Here is a 6,761-nt window from a genome sequence, read left to right as displayed (position 1 = left end):
CGCCCCGTCCTGTCCACGGGCCCCGAGAATCTCTCCGCGCGCCTATCGGCCAACCACCGATTCCGATCTCCGAGTTACACGCGATACATCGGTGTATCCGTTTACCCCCTTCGGCCAGTTGCTACTTTCTTACTCTCGCCACACCCGCTCCCGACTTTCCTACGCGACCTTCGCCATCAATTCCCCATCAATTCGCCATCAATTCGCCATCAATTCGCCATCAATTCGCGCTCCTGCGCCCGCTAACAACCAGGAATGCGAATTTGTTTCACTCGGCGGACACGCGGGTTGATGCACTGTTACGAAGATTAATGTTCCCGCTGCGGTCGCGGCGAAAGAAACCGGCAGAAGAAGCGCGGATTTCTTCCTGCGGCTGGTTACCGAGTCACCTGAGAACACCGGCTTTTCTAGGAACACCGCTATCGAGGGAACGCCGCACTTTATCGCGTTACCGTTCGACACTGCGTTACTTTCTTCCCTGCCACACGACCCGACGATCCGGTAACGTCACGGCTGTCACGCGACGCGTCAAACGACCGGGGGGATTTCCTACGCACGCGTGTACCGCGGTCCCGAGATTTTCCGAGAAAGGAGTCGGTTTTCGGGACCCACGGTTGCGCGATCTTTGGAATGTTTTAGTACTGGAAATTTCCACCGTCTTCGGAGTTTCTGCTTTTAGAGAGGTTTATCAACGGAAAGACGGGAAGAGGAAGCAGCGCTGAAAGCAGACGCGCGAACTTCTCGCGTTTCATTGTCCCAGCTCGTTCCACCCGCAGGAAAAGTCGTTTCGCGTGCACACGGATCCCTGACCTTTACGTCACAACCGGTCTCTCGGCGATACGAGCGAGAAACCTGGCCGACGAGTTCTCGCGAGATGTTCCACGGCTTTTCAAGGCCCTGCCAGCTCTAGAGCGTGGCTTCCGGTATTTCGTTCCGCGAACGGCCTCGCTTCCGGACCACATGTTCCCCTAATCCGTGGTTACCGCGCGGCCCGTGTTTCCCATGAGGAACGCGCCTCGATCCCGGCCGATTTTTCCTCCGGGAAACGGTACCGACGTCCACCTCGTCCATCTCGCGCTACTTCGTCGGGGTTTTACGGTTTTCCAAACACCGTTCGACGTCGGCGGAACAATGAGAAATTCCTGCTCGCAAGCGTTCCGTAAAATAAACCTACAAAGTAAACGCTCGACGCGCATTGCACCGTGCCAGCAACGCGAGGCAAATTTATCGGCTGCCTCTACCTGCGAGTCAGCGAAATATCAAACCGAGCTCCGTTAAGTCGGACACGGGGAGCAGGCGAGAAAAATCGACCAACGAATCGGAGGATCGCATCGTCGGGGATAATATATCGACGCCGTTCGGCTCTGACACGCGATTCGTTGCGTCCACTGGTCCCCACTGGTCCCCGCCGATTGTTCCGAGCAGCGTAATTGATATCCGGCGTCGGTCGTTTAATTATCCCGTTTATGAAAGCCCTAGCTCCCCCGGGATTATCTCCGGGCCTCGAAATCGCCGCGCGAATCATGGCCTCCACCTCCTTCTCCACCTTCTCCAGCTCCTCCACCCTCGACGTCCCGGCGAGAGCACGAATTTCCATTTGTCTTGGCTCTCCCGTGGCCGGACTCGTGACTAGGCACAATGATCTCGTAACAAATGCACTCGGCCCTCGCGGAGGCGTTCCCTGTATCCTTGGGACGTCGACGGGATCGCCACGGGCGAATCTATCCCCCTTATTAACTCGTCGACCGGTAACGAACTAGTTTTAGAGATCCCGGCCATGGAACGAGAGGCCCTTCTCCCGCTGCTGCAGAAACCGATCGAGCTATCGATAGCGGACGGGTCGCCGTGCCACGGACGACCTTATCGGTCCTGGCCCAACGTCCACCGCGAGTTTCCACCCTCGACCCAGAAAAACCCCGAGCGACGGCAATTAAACGCTGCTACTGGTCGTTCGTTAAACGAACCAGTGCGCGGTGATTACGTTGCATGCATAAGCGACGCGCATCTCCAGCCACGCGTTCTTTCCGCCGCCATTTTTGAGGCTTCGACGAGGATGATGAACGGTAATGAGCGACGTAATTGCGTCCATAGGCCATTTTTCTGCCTTCGAAATATCGCGTCGGTTGCTGTACCCCGTGTCGTTGTACCTTCCAACGTAATTTAATAATTTCCCTGCCCCCCGTCCCCGTTGCAGCGAGCAATTATTCTTGCCAGCAGTTCCAATTAAGTCCTCGCGGATAGCCGGCATTTAAATCCATTTCGAGCTTCAACGCGATCGTAAACCGATCTGCTAATTAATTTCTCGGCAAGTTATGTCCTCGCCCGGGAAAGCACTCCTGCGTCGTTATCCGCTACCGTCTTCTTTGCCTCGACTAGCTCTTCGAGTCCCATCGTCCTGTCTCCAGCCGTGGCTGATGTCCGTGTCCAGCATTTTCTTTCCACTCGCTGGGCGAGCGGATCGATAATTTTCAACCGATACCGACGATCGACTTAACGAGTCGGCCAATAATCGTCTAACAAACTCGCCAAACACGCCGGACACCGTATTCCGTTAAAGCAGACGCGAGGTGAACGCTTAGACGCGAGATGGTCGCTCGGACGCGAGATGGTCGCTACCCGAGTCAACTGGCGAATCGAATATCGCGCGAATGGGTCAGTCGTTGTTCCATTTATCCATGGGAACCACGTTTCCGACATTCCTTCCCAACGTTGGGACCAATTTTCGACCGATCAGTCGCCTCGATCGCGTTTCAAAGATCTAACAAGCGCGGAAGACGCGCGGAGGATTGACCAGGCGAGCATCCGTTAACGCGTGCCAACGCCACAGGCAGGTGGCAGAGAAGCTGCTGTTACGCGATCGGATCCACGAGCTGGCGGAGGATCGGTTCGCTGCCGGCGACGAGGAGTCTAGTCGCAGAACCGCGACGAATCCAGGGTCGTTGCGGAGGAACGGCCGTCTGCGCGGCAGCGATCCTCGTGGTTTTAATTAAATCCGACGATGCTGGTAAATTGTTAATCATTAGGAGGAGATAAGCGCGCGGATCACCGGTATTTATTAGAATCAGGCATTCCACGGCGGCGGTTAATTACAAAGTGACGATCGGCTGTTGGCCGGGATTATGCGGAGCACTCGCGGCGATCCGTCCGCGCAATTACGAGATGGGATCTTCGGGTTCCGTGAAGAATCAATTACCCGGCCACGAGGCAGGTCTTCGCGTTCCCCGCTCCGAAAATACGCTTGTACAACCCTCCACGCTCGTGCGTCGGATATATTTTCTCCATCCAAGCTCGCGTTCGTTCGCTAATTCCTGATTCCTTCGGTCGTGTTCCACGAAATTCGACCGCGAAGCGGAGCCAACGAGGTTCGGCATAATGGATAAACCACTTTCGAGATCTCTGGCTGGGAGTCGATCCTAAGTCCGGGACATGGTTTCCGTGTCTCGGTCCGCCTAACCGTGGCCGCGGCGCCGAAAGTGTGTCGATCGACGGTTATCCAGCGGCCATTACCGACAAATTGCGAAGACGGTAACGGTCCAGCGGCGTGGCCCGAGAAAATTGCACGGCCACGAGGCCATTTTCGAAGGTTTTCGAACGACCCGCCGCTCCCTTCGCGGTTATTCCCGCGTAATTCGAGCGATTTTCGCGGTACTCGGCGAGTGGACGCGGGCCAGCTAACCTCGATCAGCGAGGCGAGATAAAGCCTCGGAGCGTAGGATGGCGAGATCGCGATGCGCATCCTGGACAGGTCCTGCACGAGCACGGCTACCGGAACACGTAGATTTATGCTCCTTGGAACGTCACCGTTCCCCGGATTAATGGCCGTGCCCGCTCTTTCCGCGTCGTCTTTCACGCGCGCGGCTGTCCGCTCGCACGCGTCCGCGTCGCTAACGAGTCCTCCGAACGTCCGCTCGACCCTCTTTCACTCGCCCGTGAACCATCTCGAGCTCCGCTCCGGCCACTTATTCCCGCGACGCCGGTAGCAAATCGAATTCGATTCGATTTTCAGATGGCGCTGCTCCCACGCGCGATTACGCACGCGCGGGAATAGGGCGCGAAACGGCGCGAATCAGCGCTGGTAGGGACGGATGCTCGAAGGAGAAAGGGAATTCGCGATGTCCGGCGGGATAGCGTGATTAAAAACCGCGATAATATCGTTTCCTTCGGCTAATTTCGCCTCACCTATCGCTTCCGACCTGTCGATCGGTCGTTCGCATATTTCGCCCGGCTGCCGATCCGACGACAGCGCGCGTCCAGTGTTCGGGCCATTCGCGGATCGATCGTGCCAGAGACGTTCTCGCGATGGGGTCGCTTGGATCCGGAATCCGCGCGCGGAGGCTGATAAATCGATCGGGACGGAGGGTGGTAAAGAGGGTGGGAAAGAGGGTGAAACGGTACAGCGTCGCGACGCTCGTAAATCGCGGCGACCCCTTGGACCCTTGGACCCTTGGACGCGAGGCAGCAGCCATTCCGCGCGGCGTCTTGGCGGCCGTTCGTTTGGGCCCGTAACGACGCTGGTGATTCCCGAGACGTGGATCGCGAGGCGAATGGTAAACGCTCCGCGGGAATATTATGGGCGCGCGACGCGACTGGTCGATAGCGATGGAATCGACGAGGGATGCCAGAGCCTGGCATCCGGCGGGTTATCGCGCCGCGATCCCCGCAACGGTGAACTCGCACGATCTGATTTACGAGTGCATCTCGGCGAGCGCCGCGGCGAACGGTAGCTCGCGAGTAGATTCATAAATAATGAGAGGACGAGGACGGGGCGAGCAGAGCGGCCGAGCACCGATTTCCTTTCGGAGAATAAGAGATTCATAAACAATGAAGGCACGTAAATCGGCGGCCGAGCCGGCGAATGGATCGCTGATTCCAGCGAGTTCTGCACCCGTGCTTCCGACGCGATATCGGCTCGAACGAGGCTCGATCATCGGCAGTCATTTTTCAGCCGTTTCGTCGATCGTATAAATCGCGGGAATCGCGGCGCGTTCCGGCCGTCCTGGAATCTGGGCTCGTCTTCCGTGAGAAAGCGTCGGGCGTGTACCCTTCGCGCCTCGAGGTCTCCGGCAGCCGGCAGATATTCCAGTTCCGATAGCTCGCCCGTAAACGAACACCTGGGAATTAATGAAGCGTACCGCTTCGACGTCGCTTTAATATCTTTCCCGGAATATTCTGCAGGCGGATACGAGCGCTGCCGGTCGGCGCCGTGCTCGGTGGATCCGCTTGGCGCGGAGCCTGTCGGTCGCGGCGAATGGCCGATTTGTAGGAAAAAACGCGAGGGTTCGCGGCGACGAGGATCTCGATAAATCTCGATAAAGTAATTAGCGACCGCGTGCTGGTCGTCTGCTCGTGGCACCCGGTCTCGGGACACGCTACGGGACCAGGCTACGAAGAAGAGCGGGCCGAGAGACGGAACGAGGGGAGAAGAAGGAGCCGATGGACGAAGGGGACGAAGCAAGAAATATGATTATACCTTCTTCTGCCAGCTAGTAGAGAGATGCACGGTGCAACGACCTCGTCCCGGTAGAAGAAGCCCTTCGCTTCCCTTGCTATCGCACCGCGCGGGAATAATAATCCGAGAGGGCAGCGCGATCGCGACCTCTCCGCTTCGATCTACGCCTCGAAATTTACTCGAGATCCGAGCGAAGGAGGATCTCGTCGCCGATCCGCCAGCGATTATCCTCGTTCCGCGAATAAGCCCACGCTGCAGCGTTAATCGGGATTTTAATCGATCGCGCGCTGGTAGCCGCGTGGATCCTATTCGGGCCGCGTCCGCTTGATTTATTCGACGGAACGACGGCTGCGCCGCATGGTCATTAACGAGAAAACGCTTTAATTGGAGGGGAGCAACGCGATCGAGCCGTAGGTACGCTCGGGTCGACGGAAACGAGCATCGCCTTTGAAGGGGAATGCTCGTCGAACCGGCAGACCCACGGATGAGAACTCTATTCCGGCTTGTCAGCTCCTTCTTCGCGCTGCCACGTCCACGCCGACGTAGCATCCGCGAGGCAGAGACGCCTGTCTACCTCATCCTCTTCCTTCTCCTCCGCACTTTTCCTTTTTCGTGCAAATTTAATCTCCAAGCAGGATTGCGTTTCGCGCCGCATCCTGCGCGCCGCTAATAATTCAATCGCACAAAGCGCGTCACCGTCCGCGCGAGGTCTAATCGTTGCTCCACCGACTGGCAAAAGCGATACGGATATGGCTCCGGGCTACCGGAGTGCAACGAGATTTCAACGAGATTTCAACGAGATTTCAACGAGATTTCAAGCAGAGTTCGCACAGAAGATCGGCAACGCGTCTCCTCTCGGCCCCGTCACGCTCCGCAGCCCTCGCGGAGAATCCAGAGACGTAAAAATCGCGCTTCTCTCTTACCGGAGATCTCGGCCAGACTTCCGTTTCGTCGACCGCGGGACGGACACCGGGAAGACGGCACGTTTCCAACCGCTTCTTTCCACGAATTCCTCGCGATCGCTCGATATTCCGGCCGGCGAGCCTATCATCGGCGAGGATCGCGTGATTTCCGCGCTCGACCAAGCGTTGCTCCGCGCTGCGAAGAATCCGCGCGACGATTCTCCCGATCCGAGAGCACCGCAAATTGGCAGTTGCTCGAGGAACGAATCCCTCGCAGGTGGCAGCCGAGGCGAGTCCGTTTCGGCATCGTGCCGGATTACAGCTCGTGGCGCGGTGGACGTCGGACAATGTAGCTTATCGAGGCGGCGAATCGAAACGACGCGGGGCGTCGCGTGACTCCAGCTCTGGAG

This window comes from Eufriesea mexicana, unplaced genomic scaffold, assembly GCF_001483705.2.
Source record: "Eufriesea mexicana isolate 0111107269 unplaced genomic scaffold, ASM148370v2 scaffold4744748345, whole genome shotgun sequence".
Classification (NCBI taxonomy): domain Eukaryota; kingdom Metazoa; phylum Arthropoda; class Insecta; order Hymenoptera; family Apidae; genus Eufriesea; species Eufriesea mexicana.
This window is presented reverse-complemented; position numbering follows the sequence as displayed.